The sequence below is a fragment of the Sminthopsis crassicaudata genome, chromosome 1 (assembly GCF_048593235.1).
Source record: "Sminthopsis crassicaudata isolate SCR6 chromosome 1, ASM4859323v1, whole genome shotgun sequence".
In the NCBI taxonomy this organism is placed as follows: Eukaryota; Metazoa; Chordata; class Mammalia; order Dasyuromorphia; family Dasyuridae; genus Sminthopsis; species Sminthopsis crassicaudata.
This window is the reverse complement of record NC_133617.1, coordinates 655,658,623-655,684,494: the sequence shown is the minus strand read 5'-3', so window position 1 is coordinate 655,684,494 and position 25,872 is coordinate 655,658,623. Positions and strand designations below refer to the sequence as shown.

Below are 25,872 nucleotides of genomic sequence, written 5' to 3'. Positions count from 1 at the left end.
CTGTTGCTAATCTATTCTCCAGATCTGCCTTTTAAGTTATGTTTTACATTGTTCAATTTGTTTTCAATATTTACAATCTCTACTCTAATTTCTTGGTTATTCTTCACTTCTAAGGTATCCCATTGCCAATCTTTATTTTTCAAAGATTTATTTTCATCTTGAGATTCCTTTCCTCCTCTGCAAGTTGGTTTTCTTTTTCTTTTTTTATGCCTTTCATTTTTCTTGGAAGGAATTTTTTAAGTTACATTTTTCTCCATTTCATTTGATTTTTAAGTCCTTTATTGAGTTGTACATGTTTTCTTTTTTTGTGTAGGAATTGCACATTAGTCTTTGCACAAAGCTTGTCTTTTACTTAAGTGTCCTCTTCTGGAGATGGTCTTGTCTTCCCCGTTCCCATCATATATTTCAGTAGTGGGATGATTCTTTTCAAGTGTGGGTTTTAAAAGGAGGAATGAGCATTAAGCTTCTTTGATTGATATGTGATGACCAGGAACTTCTGAGACTCTGACCAGCAGCACCAAAGCAAGAGCTCCCCTCTATCCTGCAATTACCAGCAGCATCCCAAATCCGTTGTCTCTGCACCCACGAGGAGCTGGATCCTCAGCAGGGCCACCTTTTCTCAGGTTCTCAGTGGCACAGCTGGACCTGGCTGCCATCTTAGTCAGCCCAGCTCCACTTAGGCCTCCAGAATTCAGACCCAACTTGAAAAGAGAGTCTAGGAGATGAAAATGTCTGTGGTTCCTGTTGAGGCTGGAGCTTGGCAGCAAGTCCCATTTGTTATTTCTGTGGATTTTGTCTGAAGTATTGACACATTAGAGAGCTTCATCCCTAGCCTGATGATTTTGTTCACAGCCCTTTGAGTTGTGTATGAAGGACCCCTGCGATACTCTTGAGTATTTGATTTTAATGTCCTTAAGTTACAATTTTGTTCCAATTGTGGGGGGAAATCAGGAGAACTCAGAAGCTGTTCCTAGTTTCTGCCAGAGCGGAAATATTTTACTAAAGGACCAAAATTGACTTTTGTGTTCCACATCTTTTTGCTTGGACTTTTGGGAGTAGGGTCTGTGATAGGAGAAGCCTTTACTTGGGAGGTCAAGGTTATCTGGAATTTGCCGGCCTTCTTCCAAAGACTCTGGGCTTTGGAAGTATATGGTGGGCAGGCTTCTTGGGGTGGTGGACGACATTCTCCTAGGGCCCAACTGAAGAAGGCTTCAGAGAGAAGTCTGGCGCTTTCTTTGCCTCAGTGGGTAGAGCCAAGGATGCTTTACTAGTCCTCTTCTGAGCAGCTCTAACTTCTTTAATGGTACAGTCTCAGCTGACTTCTTGAGGTGGAGGTCTTTTTCCCTGCCCCCAACTAAAGGAGAATTTGGAGAGAACTCTGGGGGTTGTCTTAGACTCAGTGGGCGGAGCCAGGGATACTTTCTTGGTCCTCTTCCAAGGAAGTGCACTGACTCCTTTCATGATACTAGCTGGGCTGTCTTCTTGGGGTAGAAGACACTCTCCCTGTGCCCAATTGATGGAAGTTTTTGAGAGAACTATGTGGGCTGTCTTAGACTCAGTGGGCACAGCTGGGGCTTCTTTGATGGTGGTGGTCCCTCGAGGAATGATGACTTCTTTAATGGCACAGGCTGACCCTGCTTTGTGAGGATGAGGAATTTTTCACTTAAGGGAAACATAACAAAATACTGAAGTTTTAACTCCACCCCCACTTTAACTCTACATCATATAAATATGATTTTATTGTTTTCATCCTAGTGGGGTTTTTTTTTCATTCTATCGAGTTCAAATAATGGTTGATGATAAAGGACGAATCAGTACTGAATCAAATTGAATGCTTTGTCCTTCCCCTAAATAAGCACAACTTTTGAATAACAAAACCAAATGGAATAAATTTAATTACTCATGATAATAACATATATGTAATATGTCCTGTGGTTTGTGAAGCAGTTTATAAATATTCTCACAAAAATGCTCTGAGAAAAAGTCATTTTAGATATGAGAAAACTGAAGCAGAGAGAGATTAAATATTACTCAAGCTATCACATAACTAGTAACTGAGTGAGGCCATTTTTGAATTCAATCAGATATTTTCTAACTCCTGGTATAGTTCTATATCCACTGTGCTACCTAGCTGTCTGTTCATGACAGGATCAATGCAGCCTATATAAAAAAGCCATTAAAACAAAGAATGAAACAAAAGTTTATAGCCTTGGCACTTATACTTAAGACCTCAAGTACAATTTAATAGCCATTTTCTGAACTGGGTTTTTTGGTGTTCCTCTGACCATACTTTCATCCCCAAAACTCAGATTTTGCAGTTTCACTTTATCATAATCAAACAATGAATTTATAAAGCCTCTTACAGCCCTACTTCAGAAATATTTGAGTTACTTCCTGGGGCAATCAGTAGTAACCATACTCACACTGAAACTCTGAGTAAATTGTTGGTGACCATCTAGGGATGTATAAAAGCTCAAGGATCTAGATACAATGGTTACTTTGACTATAGTCACTAATTATTAGACACATTTAAACTAATACACTAACATTCTGTCAGTCATTTGTACCAATCTCACCAACACTGAAAAGGGTATGAAAGGGTGTTCCCTTTTGATCTTGGAGTCTCAGGCCCTCCTGGGAAAGCATATCTCCCCAGACAAGTTAGGTGTCATTATTCAATTAGAAATTTTGGTCCAAAAGCATCCCATTGGTCTTTTGGGGATGTCAGACCCTTTCAGGAAATTCCAATTAGAGATCTGGGCCTGATATTGAAAAGCATCTAAGCCTGGGGACTTTGGCTTCCTTTTCAACGTGAAATATGAGCCTCAAGATTCCTTTTTAAAGGGTAATTCCTGAATTCATTCTTTGCACAATGTCCAAAGTAGGACCCTGCCCACCGAGAAGGCATTCTCTTCTCTGTGCCAGCCTCCATTTCCCTAATAAGACTTTGCCACTAAAGAAGTCTCTTAGCAAAACTGGTTTCCTATCCAACAATAAACTTCTATTTTTTCCATTTAATATTTTGGATTCGCAAATTCTTTCATGAAAAACTGGCGCCTCTGACCAAAAGGGGATTTCCACAACTCTCTGACTGCCACGAACCTCATTAATTTTGGTTCCCTAACTGGAAAAACTCTGAAAATCTAGATTACTTAGAAGCTTTTTTTTAAAATTATTATTAATTTATTTTTGTTTATAACTAGGACACTCAAAACACCTGGGAAAGTTGAGTTTTCAGAGGACTAGGCTCAAGTATTATTTTCTCAGAGACGCCTTATATGAGGATACCTGCATTCTCTGACAAAAAGGCCCCCGAACTATTCAGGGAGCATTTTGTCATCTCTCTATCTCTAGGGAAGTCTAGAGAAGGATGGGGTATTATAGAATCAGGGAAACTAAGGTTTTTTTATGGCAAAAAAAAATAGACAAAGTACCTCTGTTCTAGGAGTACTTTCTTAAGCAGACACAAATTTTGCTTGAAAAATCTTAAGACTGAAAAGGTTAATATTCTGCTTAGATTTGCTGGATAGAAATCCAGGCTTCCTCAATCCAGCTCCTCTAGAGACAAAGGAGCCTGCATTTGCATCTCTATGCACTCCTCAATCCTTTTCAGAAATACTGTTTCTCTCACCTGAACTAAATCCTGGGACTTCCAGTTTTATTTAGGATGTTGATTTTAACCTCTACCCTCTGGCAGAAATAGCTAAGGCCATTTGTTTGACAAACCCAAGACCCCAGCTTTTGGGGTAAGAATTCACTGTCTAACAAAAACTGCTGGGAAAATTGGAAATTAGTATAGCAGAAGCTAGACATTGACCCACACTTAACACCACACACCAAGATAAGGTCAAAATGGGTTCATGATCTTGGCATAAAGAATCGGATTATAAGTAAATTAGAAGAACATAAGAGTAGTTTACCTCTCAGACTTGTGGAGGAGGAAGGAATTTTTGACCAAAGAAGAATTAGAGATCGTTATTGATCACAAAATGGAAAAATTTGATTATACCAAATTAAAAAGCTTTTGTACAAACAAAACTAATGCAGACAAGATTAGAAGAGAAATAATAAACAGGGAAAACATTTTTAAAGTCAAAGGTTCTGATAAAATCCTCATGTTCAATGTATAGAGAGAATTGACTCTAATTTGTAAGAAATCAAGCCATTCTCCAATTGATAAATGGTCAAAGGATATGAACAGATGAAGAAATTGAAACTATTTCTAGCCATATGAAAAGATTTTCTAAGTCATTATTAATCAGAGAAATACAAATTAAGACAACTCTGAGATTCCACTACCCACCTGTCAGATTGGCTAGGATGACAGGAAAAAATAATGCTGAATGTTGGAGTGGATGTGGGGAAACTAGGCCACTGATATATTGTTGGTGGAATTGTGAATGCAGCCATTCTTGAGAATGATTTGGAACTATGCTCAAAAAGTTATTAAATTGTGCATACACTTTGATCCAAGCAGTGCTAGTACTGGGCTTATAAGCCAAAGAGATCTTAAAGAAAGAAAAGAAACCCCTCTCTGTGCAAGAATGTTTGTGGCAGCCCTCTTTGTAGTGGCTAGAAACTGGAAACTGAGTGGATGCCCATCAATTGGAGATTGGCTAAATAAATTTTGGTATAAGAATATTATGGAATAATACTGTTCTGTTAGAAATGACCATCTGGATGAATATAGAAAGGCCTAGAGAGACTTAAATGAACTGATGCTGAGTGAAATGAGCAGGTCCAGAAAATTATTATACACTTATACAATTCTATATGATCAGATCTAAAGGATATGGCTCTCTTCAACAATGAGATGTACCAAATCAGTTCCATTTGTGCTATAATGAAGGGAAGCCACCATACCCAGCGAAAGATCTCTGAGAAATGAGTGTGAACCACTACAAAGCATTTGTACTCCCTCTGCTTACATTTTTGATTTCCTTTTCAGGTTCATTTTACTTTATTTCTAAGTCCGAGTTTTCTTGTACAGCAAAATGATTATGGTTATGTATACATATATTGTATTTAACATATACTTTAACATATTTAACATGTATTGGTCTACTTGCCATCTCAGGGAAGGAGTGGGGGGAAGTAGGGGAAAAGTTGGAACAGAAGGTTTTGCAAGGGTCAATGTTGAAAAATAACCCATGCATCTATCTTCGAAATAAAAAGCTATAATAAAAATAAAACTTATTGGAAACAGAGTAGGGATCCAAATCAATCATCTTTCATGGGATTTTGTCTCAAATAAACCTGACCTCAATAAACTTATAAGAACCAACATCATAGACTGATTTCAAGGGACTCAATAAGGAAAAATATTCTTGAAAATATAAATCTTTGGCTTAGATGACAGGAACAAATAATGATGAATGTTGGAGGGGATGTGGGGAAACTGGGACACTAATACATTGCTGGTGGAGTTGCGAAAGAATCCAGCCATTCTGGAGAGCAATCTGGAATTATGCCCAAAAAGTTATCAAACTGTGCATACCCTTTGACCCAGCAGTGCTACTCCTGGGCTTATATCCCAAAGAAATACTAAAGAGCGGAAAGAGACATATATGTGCCAAAATGTTTGTGGCAGCTCTTTTTGTAGTAGCTAGAAACTGGAAGATGAATGGATGTCCATCAGTTGGAGAATGGTTGGGTAAATTATGGTATATGAAGGTTATGGAACATTATTGTTCTGTAAGAAATGACCAGCAGGAGGAATACAGAGAGGCCTGGAGAGACTTAAACCAACTGATGATGAGTGAAATTAGCAGAACCAGGAGATCACTGTACACTTCAACAACAATACTGTATGAGGATGTATTCTGATGGAAGTGGAAATCTTCAACATAAAGAAAAACCAACTCACTTCCAGTTGATCAATGATGGACAGAGGTAGCTACACCCAGAGAAGAAACACTGGGAAGTGAATGTAAATTATTAGCACTAATATCTGTCTGCCCAGGTTACATGTACCTTTGGAATCTAAAGTTTATTGTGCAACAAGAAAATGATATTTACACACATGTATTGTATCTAGACTATATTGTAACACATGTAAAATGTATGGGATTGCCTGTCATCGGGGGGAGGGAATAGAGGGAGGGGGGGATAATTTGGAAAAATGAATACAAGGGATAATATTATAAAAAATATATATATAATAAAAAAAAAGAAAATATAAATCTTGTGTCTAAAATTGACATTAGTAATTGAGTAGTGCAAAAGGAAGATTGAGGTAGAGATGAGTATTATGTGACACTAAAAAGTAAAATTGTCTAAGAAAAGGCAAAAATATTAATTATCCTATAGGAATAAGATTTGAGCAAGGACCAAAACAAAAGGACTCTGAATGGGGAGTTGGACTGGTAGTTCTGAAAACCTACTTGCATTAGGAATGGATTAAAGAAGGAGTAAGATACCAAGAAGAGTATATAGCATTCTCCAAAAACTATAAAGAAAGGGGGGAGGGGGGAGGGGGAAAAGAATAGGATAAGGTGGGGTATTATAAGAAGGGTGTATAGACATATGGAAATGCCACAGAGGCATGTAGATTAATGGGAAAGGGAAAGATAAAAAGGAAAGGGAAATAGGATAAAGTGGGGTACAGAAGGGTGTTTAATGAGAGTGGGATAAAATGTATAGATTGATAGGATAAAGACAGTAGGGAAGGAGAAAAGAAGAGAGGGGTGTATAGGTGGGAGTTGTTGAGGTTAAGTAATATTGCAAGGCAAGTTAACATGTAAATTAAGAGTTAGCCAGGATAGGAAACAGAAGACATACACAGACACAACAATGTAGAGTAGAATTTATTAGAAAAAATAGGGGTAGTAATCACTGATTTCAAAGTCAAATGTAATGTCATGTTCATGTGTGCACGCATATGTATATGTTTATGTATATGTATATATGTATACATATGTGGCCCTTTGTGTATGTGGGTATGGATATATTTTTGTGTGTGTCTGTATAGATACATAAAACAATCTGTGCTTGATTGCACAGCCTGCTTGGGAGAGATGAGAAGGGAGAAAAAATAATAAAGTAAAAGTGTATAGCAGAGAAAAGTTAAAAGGAAGCAAAGTTGGACACATAAATAAGGCTTTTGTTAAATGCACTTTTTATATATGTTTTATTATATATGTATATATATATGTATACATATATATACACTTTTAAATATATTTTTGAAATAGAAATTTATTACATGTTTTGAATTCTTCCCAATGTTCTGCTGGGCACATTTTTTTTCTTTTTCTCTCTCTCCTATTTTGGTTTTTCTTTGCTTTGCATTTAAGTTTTAAATACATTAAAAAAAGAAAAAAATATTCTGTCCAAAAAAAAAAAAAAAAAGAGTGTTTTAGAGAAACATGGTAAGGTTTATATGAACTGATGCAAAATTAAGTGAGAAGAACTAGGAAATTTTAACACACAGTAACAGTAAAGTTATGATAAACTGAAAGACTTGGACTACTTTGATCAATATCAAATGTATATTGAGTATAGAACTGAGTCAAATTCTTAAAAATATGATTTTTAATCATTCTTTTATACTAAGTTGAGGAAAAGGCGCCCATTTGTTTCTGTACAGAATGGTTTCCTTAGCTGACATATAAGTGAAACCACAGGTCTAATTCCTATATTAAATTGGGCATTCTTGTACATTGTTCCCATCATCAAATTGTAATTGGTCAGGTTTATTTTCACCGTGGCCTTCTATTTGCTGTTAATACACTGTTTCTGAGCTTTGGCTCTTCTCCCAGATTCCCAGCTATCTTCCATTACCTAGTATGGTTGACCTGTGATTTGAACAGTTAATCCCAGATAAATGCAATTTTCATGATATAGATAATTCTCTCTCCTCTTCCCCTTGCCTTTTTAGAGAATTTCTTTCCATAAATTATTGTATTCACTTATCTATGTACATATTGCAAATCTCCCAATAAAATATAAGATCCGCAAAGGCAGGAAGGAAATGAAGAGACTGAATGGGACCAGGGGAAGGTTTCTCAGAGGCTCTAGGACTTTAGCCCCAAGTTTCAGGATATCACATGACTGTTATTCTTAGAGGATTGTAGGGCAGAAAAGGTAAGACCTTAGGCCTAAGTTTCAGGAAGTTTCATGACCTCTAGGAAAGAGACAACATTGCTGGTCATTGGTCAGTGGACCTATCCATTCACTGAACTCTAATCTTTTCATGTTTAATCCAACCCCTCTTTTTCTGGCCTATTGCCCCATGCCATGCCAAGCAGTTTTCATGTATGTGCTGGGACCTCTCCTTGCATAGAATTTGCATCTGGAGATGCCTTCAGAGTAGATCTTAGACAAGGGGTCACACAGATTTCCTAATTTTTTTTTTCCTTTGTTCTGGTTTTTTGCCCCAGAATTAGATTTTTTCTTCCACAACCTGATAAATGTGGTTTAGTGTGTAAGAGTTGCAATTATTTAACTTGGATCCCTTGCTGTCTTGGGAAGAGGGGGTTAAAAGAGCAAAGGAGAAACACTGAGACTCTGACCAGTAGCGCTTTGCAAAGCAAGAGCTCCCCTCACCTGCAAGTACCAGCAGCATCCCAGATCCATTGTCTCTGCATCCACCAGGAGCTGGATCCTCAGCAGTGCCACCTTCTTGGATTCTCGGTGGCACAGCTGGACCTGGCTGCCATCTTAGTCAGCCCAGCTTCACTTATATCTCCAAGACTCAGAGCCAACTTGAAAAGAGTGTCTAAGAGATGAAAATGTCTGTGGTTCCTGTTGAGACTGGAGCTTGCCAGGGAGTCCCATTTGTTATTTCTGTGCATTTAGTCTGAAATGTTGCCACATTAGAGAGTTTTGTCCCTAGCCTGATAATGTTGTTCAAAACCCTTTGTGTTGTGTACGAAGGACCCACTGTGATACTCTTGAGTCTTTGATTTTAATGTCCTTATGTTACAATTTTGTTCCAATTGTGGGGGGAAATCAGGAGAACTCAGAAGCTGTTCCTAGTTTCTGCCAGAGTGGAAATATTTTACTAAAGGATCAAAATTGACTTTTGTGTTCCACATCTTTTTCCTTGGACTTTTGGGAGTAGGGTCTGTGATAGGAGAAGTGTTTACTTGGGAGGTCAAGGTTATCTGGAATTGCCAGCCTTCTTCCAAAGACTGTGGGACTTGGAAGTACATGGTGGGCAGGCTTCTGGGGGTGGTGGATGACATTCTCTCTGGGCCCAACTTCAGGAGGCTTCAGAGAGAACTCTGGGGGCTGTCTTTGACCACTTCAGTGGGCAGAGCCGAGGATGCTTTGCTGTTCCTCAACCGAGGAGCTCTGACTTCGTTAAAGGCCCAGGCTGGGCCGGCTTCTTGGGGTGGACGACATTCTGCCCTGGCCCAACTGCGGGAGGCTTCAGAGAGAACTCTGAAGGATTTGTGTGACACAGTGGACAGAGCTGAGGATGCTTTGCCTTTCTTCTTCCAAAGATTACGGGCTCTGGAAGTACATCCTCGCCCATCTTCTTGGTGTGGATGAACTTCTCCTTGGGCCCAACTCTGGGAAGCTTCAGAGACAACTCTGAGGATGTGTTTGACTTCAGTGGGCATAGCTGAGGATGCTTTCCTGGTCCTCTACAGAGGAGCTCTGACTTCTTTAACGGCACATTCTGGCCCAGCTTCTTGGGGTGGATGACATTCTCCCAGCCCAACTGCAGGAGGATTCAGAGAGAACTCTGGGTCTGGGGGCTGTCTTTGATGTAATGTTAAGACCCAAGAATGCTTTGCTGGTCCTCTTCCAAAGATTAGGGGGTCTGGAATAACATCCTGGGCCAGCTTCTTGAGATAGACAAACTTCTCCTTGGGCCCAACTGCGGGAGGCTTTAGAGACAACTCTGAGGATGTGTGTGACTCAGTCAGCAGACCCAGGGATGCTTTGCCAATCTTCTTCCAAAGACTACAGGCTCTGGAAGTACATGCTGCACAAGGTTCTTGGAGTGGACGAACTTCTCCTTGGGCCCAACTTCGGGAGGCTTTAGAGAAAACTCTGAGGATGTGTTTCATTCAGTGGGCAGAGCCAAGGATGTTTTGCTGATCTTCCAAAGATTACAGGCTCTGTAAGGACATGCTGGGGCAGTTTCTTGCGGTAGACAACATTCTCCATGGGCCCAATTGTGGTAGGATTCAGAGAGAACTCTGAAGGATGTGTTTGACTCAGTAGGCATAGGTGAAGATGATTTGCCGATCCTATTCCAAAGACTTAGGTTTCTGGAAGTACATCCTGGGTCAGCTTCTTGGGGAGGACGAACTTCTCCTTGGGCCCAACTGCAGGAGGCTTCAGAGAGAACTCTGAGGATGTGTTTTACTCAGTGGACAGAGCCAAGGATGCTTTGCAGGTCCTTTTTCCGAGGAGCTTTGACTGCTTTAACCTCACAGGCTACACTGCCTTCTTGGGGTGAATGACATTATCAATGGGCCCAACTGCTGGAGGCTTCAGAGAGAACTCTGAATAATGTGTTTGACTCAGTGGGTAGAGGGGAAGATGTTTTGCCGATCTTCTTCCAAAGACTACGGGCTCTGGAAGTATATGATGGCCCAGCTTCTTGGAGTGAACGACATTCTCCATGGGTTCAACTACAGAAGGATTCAGAGAGAACTCTTGGAGCTGTCTTTGACTTAATGTGAAGACCCCTGGATGCTTAGCTGTTCCCTTCCGATCAGCTCAGACTTCTTTAACATAACAAGCTAGCCTGGCATTTTACAGTTGGCGATATTCTCCCTGAGCTCAACTGTGGGAGACTTCAGAGAGAACTCTGGGGGCTGTCTTTGATTCAGTGGGCAGACCCTAGGATGTTTTCCCTATCTTCTTCCAAAGATTATGGGCTCTGGAAGTACATCCTGGCCCAGATTCTTGGGGTAGACGACATTCTCCATGGGCCCAACTACACAAGGCTTCAGAGAGAACTCTAAAGGATATGTTCAAATCAGTGGTCAAGAAGGATGCTTTGCCGATCTTCTTCCAAATACTATTGGCTCTGGAAGTACATGTTAGGCGAACTTCTTCTGGTGGACAACATTCTCCCTGGGCCCAACTGCTAGAGGCTTCAGAGAGAACTCTGAAGGATGTGTTTAACTCAATGGGCAGAGTTGAGGATGATTACCTGGTCCTCTACCTCTGACTTCTTTATTGACACGTGTTGGGCCGCCTTTTTTGCATGGATGACATTCTCCCAGGGCCCAACTGCAGGAGGCTTCAGAGAGAACTCTGGGGGCTGTCCTGGGCAGAGCCAAGGATGCTTTCCCAATGTTCTTCCAAAGACTGTGGGCTCTGGAATTGCATGATGGTCCATCTTCTTGGAGTGGATAAACTTCTCCTTGGGCCCAACTGTGGGAGGCTTCAGAGAAAACTCTGAAGGATGTGTTTGACTCAGAGGCTAGAGTGAAGGATTCTTTGCCAATCTTCTAACAAAGACTATAGTTTCTGGAAGTACAGGCTGGTCCAGCTTCTTGGCGTGGACGATTTTCTCCATTGGCCCAACTGCTCAAGGCTTCAGAGAGAACTCTGAAGGATGTGTTCGACTCAGTGGGCAGAGCCAAGGATACTTTGGCGATATTCTTTTAAAGACTACATACTCTGGAAGTACATTCTGGTCCAGCTTCTTGGTATGGACGACATCCTCCATGGGCCCAACTGTGGGAGACTTCAGAGAGAACTCTGAAGGATGTGTTCAACTCAGTGGGCAGAACCAAGCTATGCTTTGCTGGTCCTCTTTTGAGGAGCTCTGACTTCTTTTATGTCACAGGCTGGTCCGGCTTCTTTGGGTGGACGACATTCTCTCAGGGCTCAATTGCAGGAGTCTTCCTAGAGAACTTGGGGGTTGTCTTAGACTCAGTGGGCGGTTCTAGGGATACTTTCTTTGTCCTCTTTCAAGGAAGTGCACTGACTCCTTTGATGATACAGGCTGGGCTATATTCTTGGAGTAGAAGAAATTCTCCCTGTGCCCAATTGATGGACGTTTTGGAGAGAACTCTGGGGTATGTGGTACACTCAGTGGGCAGATCGGGATACTTTGATGGTGGTCCCTTGAGGAGCACAGACTCCTTTGTTGGCATAGCCTGGGCTGGCATCTTGGGGTAGAAGACATTCTCCCTGTGCCCAATCGAAGGAGGATTTTGAGAGAGCTCCAGGAGAGTTCTTGTACTCAGAGAGAAGCTCCAGGGATTCTTTGCCTGTTCTATTCCAAGGAGCACTGTTGACTTTAATGGCCCACACTGAGTTACCTTCTGGTGGTCGAGGATCATCTCCTGAGGAGAGTTCATGCCCAGTCTCAGAGGATGTATTATTACATTCTGTAGACAGCATTGAATAATAGACTTTTGATTTCCTCTTTGGAAGACCTGCTGCTTGGCCTGGACAGGCCTGGGTGGCTTTTGGAAGGCTCTTGGGAGAAATGGGAGGGAATGGTTCCACCATGATTAAAGGAACTGCAGAGGGTATAGGAAGAAAGGTGAAACCCTAATTCAATGAGGTCGTGGCCACAATGTCCCTTCCTCCATTTTTGGTCTGGCAGGAATACTATCTGTTGTCCTGGCCCTCTAGGTCCGGCTCATGCATTTTTTTTGATGAGGGTGCAGTTTGGTGAGGGGGACCTCGCAATAGCAGCAATTTTGTCTTCTTGAATAGGCTCTTTTGCTTCTCCTGGCCCAAGTCTGTGAATGAAGAAAGGGCCATATGAGCAAAGGGGAAGGAATCAAGAAAGATTGTGAGTGGGAAAGTTTGCAGCAGTACAGGGATTATGATCTCCCAAGAGTGAAACCTGGTCTTTGGAGGGCAATTGGACCCTTAGCAACATGCTCTTCTTCATGGCATACTTGGAGGAAGCCCAAGAGACAATTTCTTTACATCCAATTTTTGTAGTAACCCCATTACTTGAACAGAGTTGTTTGTGTGGAGTTACCTCCTTAGACTGGAAGTTCCTCCAGGCCAGGATCCACTTTGAGCCTTTCTTTATATACACCCAGTGCTTACTATGGAGCTTAGTGCACAGTAGATAATGAATGTTTATTAACTGTGGCCTCCACTTATTCTTCCCTCTTGTCTTTTAAATTCTCTCTGCACTGTTTCTCACATTCTCATTCAGTCTAGTTTTACTAATTGAAATGTAAAATAACTCTTATAACTCCCAAAGTTCAAAAATGAATGCATTTTTTCTTTTTATTAAATTTATTTAATATTTTGCCCAATTTCCATTCAAAAATATTCTTATTTGTTTTTAATTTTTTTTTTTTGCTTTGTAGGTTCTTTCCTTGATTCCCACCCACAATTAAGAAACTACATTTAAAATTTTGCAAAACATTTCCATAAAAGTTGAGGAAAAAACATAGATCTCCCATCTTAATGAAAAATAAAAAGCCTTAAGAAAAATTAAATGAAAAATAAAGAGGGAAATAAAGAATGCTTCAATCTGTATTCAGATATAATCATCCCTTTCCTATGAATGGGTAATATTTTTTTACTATAACTCCTTCAGAGTAGTTAGATGTATGATTGTGTTAGTGAGAATAACAAAATCATTTTATACTGATCACTGAATAATTTTGCTATCATTTCATATAAGGCATATTTCACTGTGTTCATGGAGGACTTTGCAGGGTATTTTCCCCCTATGAACATTCTGTTCATCATTTTCCAGTGAACAATGACATACCATCAGAAACTTGTTTCAAAAATTGTTTTTACATTTACTATTGCTAATTTTATTCCCTCTCCCATTCATTCTCTTGTTTCACCTTGTATCTCCTTCAAAAGTGTTTTGCTACTGATCACTGACTCCTCCAAAATGGCCTGTTCTTTTACCACCCCTCACTTCCCATATTTAACCTTCTATTTTCCTGCAGGCTAAGATAAGAGTTCCATATCCCTATTCAGTATGTATGGTGTTTCCTATCTGGAGCAATACTGATGAGAATAGAATTAACTCAACCAACCTCTTATCCCCCTTTTCCCCTCCAGTGGAAAAGCTTTTACTTGACTCTTTTTTCATATGGAAGTTAATTTGCACTATTCCCCCTCTTCCTTTCCCTTTTCCTAAAATATTCCCATCTCACCTCTTTTTTAAAAAAAGGTATTATCCCCTCCTCTTCACCTAACCCCTCTTATTCTCTGACTATATTTACTCCTTCTAATTGCCAGAATCATGGCAAAGTCCTAATGAGTTACAATTATCATCCTCCTATGAACAATGGAAACAGATAAAGCTTAAAAACAGTACCAAGTATGCTGATCCTGCTGCAGTCTCTATCTTGAACTTTCTTCCCCAACTCACATGTGATATCTGTTGGACATTTTGACCTGCATGCCCAATTGCACCAGAACCTCAACATGTCCAAAACAGGATCTGTTCTTTGTCCCACACCCTCTTCCCTCTTCTGAAATTGCCTTTTCTATCACCCAGGTGTCATCCACTACTTTTCCCTTTGCTTAGCCCATATATTATCCATTGACTGAGACATCTTTTCATTCCTTACTCAACAACATTTTCCCCCAGATGTTTTCTTTTCTTCACTCCCATAGCCAACAAGCTGGTCATCCTGTTCACCTGTCTCCTAAGCTCTTCTGATAGCCTCATTGTTCTATTCTGATGTTATTTTTCTATACTCTCTTTCAGGCATATTCTAGTTGATGTACTTTTGGTCCTCCCTCTTTCAAATAATTTCTGGGGTATCTTCCTCATTTAATACAGTGACTGATAGAAGAAATATTACTATAGGTTTTTAATTGATTCTCACCTTGGGGAAGTGCTCCATTTTTTTTTTCACCATGTTGAAGTGCAAAGATTTCCTGAGGGAAAAAGACAACAAATAAATACTCAGCTTTGCTTCCAATAACTACCCCACCTTCCCAGCTAAAGGAGCAGCAAGCAGTCCAAGAAGGCTCTAATAGCTCATTGGGCACAGCCCAGCTGTTGCCTTTCATTGTCCTCTTATGTTTAACAGTAGAGCCAGACTCAAAACAATTGAAAAAAATGATCCATTCCTATGGTCCCTTCCTTGTTTCTTCCTTTCTCCATCCCTTCTTTTTGGTCTCCTAATCATTAATAAATCCAAAGGCAGCAAGTGAGAAAGTCCACTGTATGAGGATACAAGTAAAAGTTGAAACCTTGTAGACAAAGTGTCTGTGTAAAGAAGAATCTTTCAAGTTCATCTGTTTTCTATGGTGGGTGGGTACCTTCTATCAGACTGCTTAAAGCACAAAATTTCTGAGAATAACTACAATATTCTTTGATTTCACAACATCCTATATGCCTGTCAGGCTTACAGTCCATTGGCTCTTATCCCTGTTTCTTCTTTCCCTGAAGAGTTCTCTCCTATTTCAGTTCTCAAATCCACAAGCCCTAAGGGCTACAATGTGGATCAGATAGGACAGAAATAGAGGCTTGAAAGTCCTAACCTCCACTTGTACCCTGCTTAAACCTATCTTAACACTTTCAGTGCATTGAAGCACACCAGGTCACTAAGTAGTAATGAAAGACTGTCTACCCAATTACAGGGAGAAAGGGATTTTCCATACTTACATTGGCTATCTACAGATACAATGAACAACTGGGTCCACTCTCTCCAATAAAAAAAAATGGGATAGAGATTACAAAGAGTTTTGTTTTGTGACTTTAAAATATGGTTTGGAGAAAGGTGGAAGAGGCTCCAGTAGCTTGTCAGAAAAAGTTTTAAGAACTTTGATACTGCTCTATCGCACCTCCTCTGTGGCTAAGGGAATCCACAAGTGTTTGAGGGTTAAGCATGATCCCCCAAAGGATGCAATTGTTTGAAGGGTCTAAGCAATGAGGACCTAGAGCCAGTCTTGGGGTCACATCAGGGACAGAGTGTGAGAGGAAATACATCTCTAATGTCTTTTTCACTGGACAGCCTTTCCCAGTTTACCTTCTAATTTGATCCTTAGAACAACCCTTTGAGGAAATGGAGGCAAAAAGGGGAATGATTTGTCTCAGGGACTCCCAACTCTGTCTGAGACTGAATTTGAAACTCAAGTCATCCTGACTCCCAGGTCCATGTCTCTCTTCTACTCAAGAACAGAGGAGCCTCTTCAGGACAACAACAAAATGCCATTTTCTTTGTAGGTGAGTCTCAGATAATTTGAGTTATCTCCTAGGAGGCTACAGAAGAGGCTTCTCTTATGATCTCAGTTGTACTGAGGACATTGAGGACAGAGGAATAAGCATCTTGTCCATTTCCTATTGCTGGCACAAGGAAAGTCTCTCACACTGATCTCTAGAACAGTATCTTCCCACAAAATTACACACCTCCCCCCAAAATACAAACTTCCTCATTCCTCTTCCTACACATATTCAGCTTTCCCCATCCCCAGAACAGTCTGCATCATAGAGCCTCTTACCTGTAAGAGCTCCTTGGAGATGAGAAAAACAAGATAGCCCCTTTGCTGATAAAATATCAGATTATGGAATGAACACACACAAAACAGAAACACAAACACAAAACACAAACACAAACACGAACACACACACTCCTACCTTGCCCTCTCTAAGGCTCTCTGTGTCTATGTCTCACACTCATTCCATCCCTTACTATATCTTTTTTCTCTATATCTTCTCTCTATAGATCTATTTCTATCTTCTATCTCTATCTTCTCTAAATCTACTCTATCTTTTCTATCACTTTCACTATCTCTCTCTAAATTCTCTATCACTAAAAGAAAAAAATAAAATAAAAAAATTCTCATCTTTTCCCTGTATTTCTTATCTTCTCTATATCTCTTTATATAGCTATCTCTACTCTTATGTTCTCTATATAATTTCTCTATCTCTATCTCTTTATATCTATTACCCCCCTCTGCCCTCTCCCCTCTCTCCTTTCCCCTCTCCACTCTCAACTCTCTTCCTTTCTCCCCTCTCTCCTCTTCCTTTCTCCCCTCTCCTATACTCCCACATTTATCACTTTTTCTCCCTGTCTCTGGCTCTGGCGCTATCTCCCTCTTGCTCTCGCTCTCTCTCTCTCACTCTTTCTCTCACGCTATCTCTCCTACATAGAGCATGATTGCTAAGACTCCTGTCCTTTTATCCCAGTCACAGATTGTGAGGTAGTGATGACATCAAATGGGACAATTTTTTTCTGTTATATCCCTTACTCACAAGATACTTGGTTACATTGTTTAATGAACCAAAGCCAATTTGCCTGAATTGGGTTTCCCACAGATTCTCATTAAATCATTTTGTCATCTTCCACCTAGAGCAGTGGTCCTCAAACTTTTTAAATAGGGGCCAGTTCCCTGTCCCTCAGACTGTGAGAGGACCAGACTATAGCAAAAACAAAACCTCACACTCTTGTCTCCATCCCTCAGCTCCTTTGCCATAACCCAGAGGGCCACATAAACTTCCTCAGCCAGCAGCATCTGGCCCATGGGTTGTAGTTTGAGGAACCCTGACCTAGAGTGTATCTTTAACAAAGATTAAAAATATTTCTGAACACTAAACATTTAAAATTCTTGTCTTTGTCTGACTGTCCATTAATAAAGAAAACATATGCAGAAAAAGCATTTGATAAAATGCAACATCCATTCCTACTAAAAACGCTTGAGAGTATAGGAATAAATGGACTATTCCTTAAAATAATGAGCATATATTTAAAACCTTCAGTAAACATCATATGTAATGGCGATAAACTAGAACCTTTCCCTATAAGATCAGGAGTGAAACAAGGTTGCCCACTATCACCATTACATTTCAATATAGTACTAGAAACTCTAGCCTCGGCAATAAGAGCCGAGAAAGAGATTCAAGGAATTAGAGTAGGAAATGAGGAAATCAAACTATCACTTTTCGCAGATCTCATGATGGTATACTTAGAGAACCCCAAAGACTCTGCTAAAAAGCTATTAGAAATAATTCAGAATTTTAGCAAAGTTGCAGGATACAAAATTAATCCACATAATTCCTCAGCATTTTTATACATTAACAACACAATTCAACAGCAAGAGATACAAAGAGAAATTCCATTCAAAATAACAGTCGACAGTATAAAATATTTGGGAATATATCTACCAAAGGAGAGTCAGGAATTATATGAGAAAAATTACAAAACACTTGCCACAAAAATAAAGTCAGATTTAAATAATTGGAAAGGCATTCAGTGCTCTTGGATAGGCTGAGTGAATATAATAAAGATGAGAATACTCCCTAAACTAATCTATTTAGTGCTATACCAATCAGACTCCCAAGAAACTACTTCAATGACCTAGAAAAAAATAACAACAGAATTCATATGGAACAACAAAATGTCCAGAATTTCAAGGGAAGTAATGAAAAAAAAAATGAAGGTGGTCTAGCTGTACCTGATCTAGAACTATTATTATAAAGCAACAGTCACCAAAACCATTTGGTATTGGCTACGAAATAGACTAGTTGATCAGTGGCATAGGTTAGGTTCACAGGGCAAGATAGTGAATAAAAATAGCAATCTAGTGTTTGACAAACCCAAAGATCCCAAATTTTGGGATAAGAATTCATTATTTGACAAAAACTGCTGGGAAAACTGAAAATTAGTATGGCAGAAACTAGGCATGGATCCCCATTTAACACCACATACTAAGATAAGATCAAAATGGGTCCAAGATTTAGGCATAAAGAACAAAATCATAAATAAATTGGAGGAACATGGGATGGTTTACCTCTCAGACTTGTGGAGGAGGAAGGAGTTTGTGTCCAAGGGAGAACTAGAGACCATTATTGATCACAAAATAGAAAATTTTGATTATGCCAAATTAAAAAGTTTCTGCACAAACAAAACTAATGCAAACAAGATTAGAAGGGAAGTAACAAATTGGGAAATCATTTTTACAGTTAAAGGTTCTGATAAAGGCCTCATCTTCAAAATATACAGAGAATTGACTTTAATTTATAAGAAATCAAGCCATTCTCCAATTGATAAATGGTCAAAGGATATGAACAATTTTCAAGACGATGAAATTAAAACTATTTCCGCTCATATGAGTGTTCCAAATCACTATTGATCAGAGAAATGCAAATTAACACAACTCTGAGATATCATTACACACCTGTCAGATTGGCTAAGATGACAGGAACAAATAAGGATGAATGTTGGAGGGGATGTGGGAAAACTGGGACACTGATGCTTTGTTGGTGGAGTTGTGAAAGAATCCAACCATTCTGGAGAGCAATCTGGAATTATGCCCAAAAAGTTATCAAAATGTGCATACCCTTTGAACCAGCCATACTACTACTGGGCTTATATCCCAAGGAACTACTAAAGAAGGGAAAGGGTCCTGTATGTGCCAAAATGTTTGTGGCAGCCCTTTTTATAGTGGCTAGAAGCTGGAAGATGAATGGATATACATCAATTGGAGAATGGTTGGGTAAATTATGGTATATGAACAGGAGAAATACAGAGAGGCTTGGAGAGACTTACATCAACTGATGCTAAGTGAAACTAGCAGAACCAGAAGATCATTATACACTTCAACAATGATACTGTACGAGGATGTATGCTGATGGAGAAGTGGATATCTTCAACATAGAGAAGAGCTAATCCAATTCCAATTGATTAATGATGGACAGAATCAGCTACATCCAGAAAAGGAACACTGGGAAATGAGTGTAAACTGTTATTTTTACCTTCTGAATCCAATTCTTCCTGTGCAACAAGAAATTCGGTTCTACACACATATTGTATCTAGAATATACTGCAATATAATTAACATGTATAAGACTGCCTGCCATCTGGGGGAGGGGGTTGGAGGAGGAAGGGAAAAAAATCTGAATAGAAGTAAGTGCAAGGGATAATGTTGTAAAAAATTACCCATGCATATGTACTGTCAAAAAAAAGTTATAATTATAAAATAAAATAAAAATTAAATTAAAAAAATAAAGAAAAAATATTTGCATCTGCCATTCACGGGTAAAGGGAATTGGATATGCTTCTTTGTAAATTGTTTTTTTTTTTTTTTTTTTTTTTTTTAATAAAAAAAGAAGCTTTCATGTCTTTTTCTGGTTCAAGTCCAGGATAGATAATTTGTCTTTCATTACTGATAAGGCAACAAAATTGACATCTTCCTCCTTTTCCTCATCTCTATCTTCCCTAAGACTCTTGACCTCCATTTACCATGCTGGGCTGTTCAATTGGAGTGCTTAAACCTGTCTTGATGAGGACAAAATAAATGCTTTCATTTTGTATCTGGAGATGCCTCAGAGTAGTCAATTTGGATAAGGTATTCTAACATCCTGTCCCAGACAGTTGATGGGGGCGTGTCTGGGATGTGTGACTTCCTGCTCTTTTCAACAATGAGATGATTGAGGTCAATTCCAAGGATATTGAGATAAATATAGCTAATCCACAGCCAGAGAGAAGACTGTGAAAACTGAGTACAGATCACAACATAGTATTTTCACTTTTTTTTGATGATGTTGGCTTGCATTTTGTTTTCTTAACTCATTTTTGTTTCTGACTTGATTTTTGTGCAGCAAGATAATTGTGTAAATATTTACATATATTGGATTTAACATATATTTTAATATTTATGACATATATTGGATTACTTGCCATCTAGGGCAGGGGATACAATAAGTGCAAGCTGTCTCTGGAATTAGGTTTCTTTTTGTTTTTAGTCATACAGGACTCTGTTGCTTTGCATTTTCCCCTGACCAGGGCACCTTTAATTCTTCAAGTTCTGACTCTTACATTCCATCATTTAGCTTCCAGACAAGTACATTCTGAAAGGGCTATTAAATCCCCCTTCCTTTAGCCAACGTGGAGGAGGAGTACCTTCTTAGGGGAGGATTGGCAGATGGATTCTGCAACAAGCTCTGGGCTTCAAAGCACTTCTTCCATTATAAATTTGTAATTCTGTAAGCCTTCTGTTGCAAGTCTGAAAAGGCTTTAGAATTTTTGCTAAGGGAGATCATACTCCCTAAAGGCCACACTGTTTTACCTATTGCCCCTACTACTTTGAGGAAACAAAAGCAGGAATTGGGGGGAAAAGTGTTCTTTGGTACCTATTCTAGGAAAAGCTGTCTGGATGAGCCACATTCATGAAAGCTTCGTCTTTTCCCTCAGTCTGCCTCTGGGTGGGGACCCTGGATACTCTCCTTAGTAACCCCTATAGTAACTCCAATTTTATATTCTATTATATTCATATTTGATCCTTGCATTTTTCATCTACTTGTAAGAGTTGTTTCTTCAAGACTGTAAGCAATGAGATTCCAATGATTTTGTAACCCTGAAACCGATTCTGCCACTTGGCACCCCCATCCTGCTAGTGCTGCCTACAAGTCACCCGTGTCCCCTCCTCAGTCCAGATCCCATTAAGCTACATTGGCTCCTTACTCTTTTCAGGTTGAAGCAGATCCAGAAGATGAGACCTTTGTCCCTTTGTCTCAAATGAATCTGGGTCTTCACTGCTTGAGATGGGAAGAATGGGATAATTGCCCTGTAGCCTTGGGCCTGGATAGTGCTGGAATTCCATGAATAACACTGGCTGCCAGATGCCATTTGTGTCTATGTGAAGACAGGAATTCCAAGACAGATGATGAGAGATGGTGGGAGGTGGTTGAAGCAGAGTCTCTGATTTCTGCTCATTGCTGTAAGCAGCATCATCCCATCACCCACTTGCTTATGGCTTTAAGTACTAGAATCAGCCAAGATTCCTCAGCTAAAGTGGTGCTGGAAAGCTTCCACTGATGTGAGGCTGTTGGATCTTTCTAAATGGTAGATGGTGGGTTACAGCTGATACTGAGGAGAGGGACAAACCTGAAGACCTCGATAACCAGGATGTCCTAGTGAAAGAAATGTATCAGGACTGGTGGGAGAAGGAATGAAATGAGAAGGTGACTTTTTTCTTTTTCTTTTTCTTTTTGTTCTTAGTATCTAGAGCAAATGCTTTGAACCTAATTATAACTTGAAATTTTTTAAATATTATTTTCTTTAAATCATGCCTGAAATATGATGCCATGTCAGAGCTACTTGGGTTTTTATACTGTATTCTCAAAGATGATGTAAGACAGATCAAAGGGAATGAATCTCTAATTGTAAATGTTTAGGGTAGAGAAAGATAATTTTAGGGAACAGGAGTCAGCTTTGTATACTGGCAAGAATACCGGACTTGATTTTAGAAGATCTAGTTTATATGTTGGCTGGAGCACCTTCACAATCTTCTCTGAATCTATTTCCTTTTCTGTAAAATAGGAACAATTACAGATTTAAACTCAGATCTTTATATTTCTAGGCTGGGTGATCTATATTAACTGCACCATTTACTTGGATAAGCTAAAAATTGTGCATCAGTGACACAAAATGGTAAAAGAGGCTATGACATTTGAGTTTCCTCAACTTTGGGTCCCTTTGGAATGTGATGATATGATTCTGGTCAAGTCACATAACAGAATCTGAAGTTGTAAAGTTAGAAGGGGCTTTGTTTTTATTTTTTTTAATACCTTTTAATGTTTCAAAATGCATACAAAGATCTCAACATTCACCCTTGCAAAATCTTGTATTCCAAATTTTTCTCCCTCCCACACCAGGCAGAAAATCACCTATGATAGGCTAAACATATGTAATACTTATAAACATATTTTCACATTTATCATGATGTACAAAAAAAGTCAGATAAAACAGGGAAATAATGGGAAATAAAAAAAAAGCAAGCAAACAACAAAAAAGGTGAAAATACTATGTTGTGAACCACACTCAGTTGTGATTGTACACTCCCTGGGTGCAGATGGCTCTCGCCATCACAAGTCTATTGGAATAGGCCTAAATCACCTCATTGTTGAAAAGAACCACGTCCATCACAGTTGATCATCACCTAACCTTGTTGTTGCTGTGTAAAATATTCTTTAGGTTCTACTCATTTCACTTAGCATCAATTCATGTAAGTCTCTTATTCAGCCCTTTCCCAAATGAGAGGCATCTGAGGGGGCTTTAGAATCTAGGCAAGTCCAGCATCTGAGGGGGCTTTAGAATCTAGGCAAGTCCAGTTATTTAGGAGATGAGAAGTTGCCCAATATCAAACAGATGATAAGATTGTAGATTCTGAGCTCAAAGGCAACTACAGAGACCCTATGTGCCAACCCAGGATTTAACCTTCACATTTAGCATGCTCTCAATTTTCTTATTTGAAGGAGTGGATTGAACAAAAGCACTTCCGGGGTCCTTTTCTGGTCAACGATACAAACTCGTAGAATAGAAGACCCAAAGGGTGAAAAATGTGTTTCTCATTAGACATCAGCTGCTGAAATTAAGGTGAATTAAGAATGATATTTCTGCTTGTTGTATTTTTTCCCCTTCACAATAGCCTAGTTCCCTATCTTTCTCTCAAATGGTATCATATAATGTGACTCAGACACATAACAAATTCACAAAATGGAACCATGGCATATCAACTCTGGAGGGATCTTTAAAATCATATAAACCAACCCCATCATTTTATAGAGGAAAAGAATTAAAACTCAGGAGAAGTAATTGGTCCAAGTCAACACAGTAGATAAGTGGCAGAAAAGGTATAGATACTAGATACTAAGACATTTGGCCTATTTTAAAAAAAAAGAAACAGAAGGATTTTTATGTGGCAGATATGCTCCATTCAAGTGAAGAATAAGCATTTATTAAGCATCTATAATGTGCTTGTATGCTACCATTTACTATGGGACTTCAGGTTGAGGGTAACCAACAGGCCTCAACCCATTGATGAGTTGGGGGGATGTCTATCCCAAGCATGTGAAGATGGAGGATGAAAACAATTTATTCCAATGGACTTGAAGGTGTCTGAGACAGGTGCTATATGGAGAACTTAAAGCTTGTCAGACATCCAAGATGCCAAAGTCATCCACTCCCTTGTAGGACATGACCAGTCTTTACTTTTGTTTTGTTGCTGGAGTTCAATGACTCTAGAAGAGAGAGGGCAAAGGCTTTGAGCATCTCTGCTTAAGTTTATGACATGCGAGTCAAGATATCACCCCATAGATGTCACTGATCTGCTTTGAAAACAACAACCCACAGAATCTTTAAGAGAAAAACTTCACCTGACCATTCCAATAAGTGGTGATCTCTCCCATGCTGCAAAATCTTCTCCTAGTTCTTCTACTACCTCCTTCTCCTCCTGTCTGCTATGACTATTACTTTCTTCTAGTATACTTCTTCTATTACTACCTCTTTCTTCTTCTTCCTCATCTTATCTTCTTTTCTTCTTCTCCTCTTTCTCCTCCTTTTTCTCCTCTTTCTCCTCCTCCTCCTTTCTCCTCCTCCTCCTTCTTCTCTTCCTGTGCCTCCTCCTTTTAGCAAAGTAACTCTCCTTAACAAGGAGTCATGCTTCTGTTGCATGATGCACTTAAGCAGTAGAATAGTCCAAGATTTCTTAGCTAAAAAGCTTCCTGAAAGCTGGCACTGATGCGTGGGGGTGGTTGGTTCTAAATGGCAGAGGGAGGATCACAGTTGGTCCTGAAGAGAGGGACCAGCCTGAAGGCCTAGACAACAAGGATGTCCTTCTGGAAGAAATGTATCAAGGTTGTGAGAAATCTTCAGGCATATGAAATAGGAGAGGGAGTGAATGGGACCAAAATGACATCACTATGTTAAAGTTGACCTACAGTCTGTCTGACTATGGCTAATCACAACAATATGAGTTTGGAATGTTCTGCCATAGGTCGGACACAAATAGTCTCTATCTATGAACATTTGGAATGATCTTCTCTAACTTTGCACATTTTGCATTTCCTTTGGGCTAATTAAACTCCAATTTACTCATAGAGCACAGCAACTCTTTTGAGTGCATGCCATGCTGGGCATTCCTGTGACAGTATCTCCCATGTCTTATAATAGATTCTAAATTTCTTGAGAGACCTTGAGAGTATCTTTATATCTTTCTTTTCTGACCACCTTGTGAGTGCTTGCCCTATGTGACTTCTTGATAAAATAAATTTTTTGGCAAACGTACATTTGGCATTTGAACAATATGGCCAATCTCTGCATTAGAGTTGAAAAGCTTGGCAGTTTATTTGAGAAAGAACTTCAGTGTCTGGTATCTTATCCTGCCAGGTGATCTTCAGAATCTTCTTAAGACAACTCAAATGAAAACAATTCAGTTTTGTGCTTCAGCTCTGGTTTACTATGCAAGTTTCACAGGCATACAACAATGAGATCAGCCTAATGGCTTCACTTTGGTAGTCAGTCTAATACCTCTCCTCTCCTACACTTTTCAACTATATACTTTATATAAAAGGGAAGGAAGCTATCTCAGAATCTGAGAAGAAGAGATTATGAACTTCTGAATTCAAGAGGGTAAAGCAAGCATGGAATGAGTGAAGAAAGGACTGAGATGTGAGGAAGAGACAATGGAAAGTTGTAATGTCCGGCCTAGCTTTCTGGAGGATCTCGGAGATCAGCCCAAGTCCTTGGTCTTAGTGGAGTAGTGAAGGAGGCAGGAGAGCCACTTGGCTGATCAAAGATGGAGTCTGGAATCTGGAGTCTAGAGCCTGAAGTCTTCTCTGTGTCTGCGGCTGAGAGAGCCTTCTGTGTCTGAGACTCCCTTAAATACCTCAGTACACTGAGCATGGGCAACCATTACATCACCATCACATTAAGTAGAGAACCATTATTTCACATTGAAAAGGTGCTTAAGTATAAGTACCATGCTGTCCTTGATTCAAGTATACTTTTTCAGAGTCTCAGCCCTCTACAGAAAGTGTCTGTAGGTTATCACAGAGAAAAGCATTCAACCTGAGGAAAGCCGCAAGAACAGGTGTAGCTTTGCACTTAACTTCCCTTCTGACCATATGTCTGACCACAGACATGATAATGTTTCAGTTTCAAAATATTTCATGTAACTAAATTTTGTATAAAACTAAAAAAAATCCAAGGTTAACTAGAGATAGAG

The 25,872-nt window shown here is 39.5% G+C and overlaps 2 long non-coding RNA genes across 2 annotated transcripts; both read right to left on the bottom strand.

The window, feature by feature from the left end:
* Positions 1 to 295: 295 nt before the first annotated feature.
* LOC141551392 (uncharacterized) lies at positions 296 to 9,445 on the bottom strand. The gene is made up of 2 exons (XR_012484849.1): positions 8,548 to 9,445; positions 296 to 1,662 (listed from the first exon to the last, which is right to left on the bottom strand). It is a non-coding gene; the product is annotated as an uncharacterized LOC141551392 (long non-coding RNA).
* Positions 9,446 to 9,473: 28 nt separating this feature from the next.
* On the bottom strand, positions 9,474 to 18,051 carry LOC141551391 (uncharacterized). Its single transcript, XR_012484848.1, has 3 exons — positions 16,369 to 18,051; positions 14,748 to 14,799; positions 9,474 to 12,668 (listed from the first exon to the last, which is right to left on the bottom strand). It is a non-coding gene; the product is annotated as an uncharacterized LOC141551391 (long non-coding RNA).
* Between the last annotated feature and the right edge of the window lie 7,821 nt (positions 18,052 to 25,872).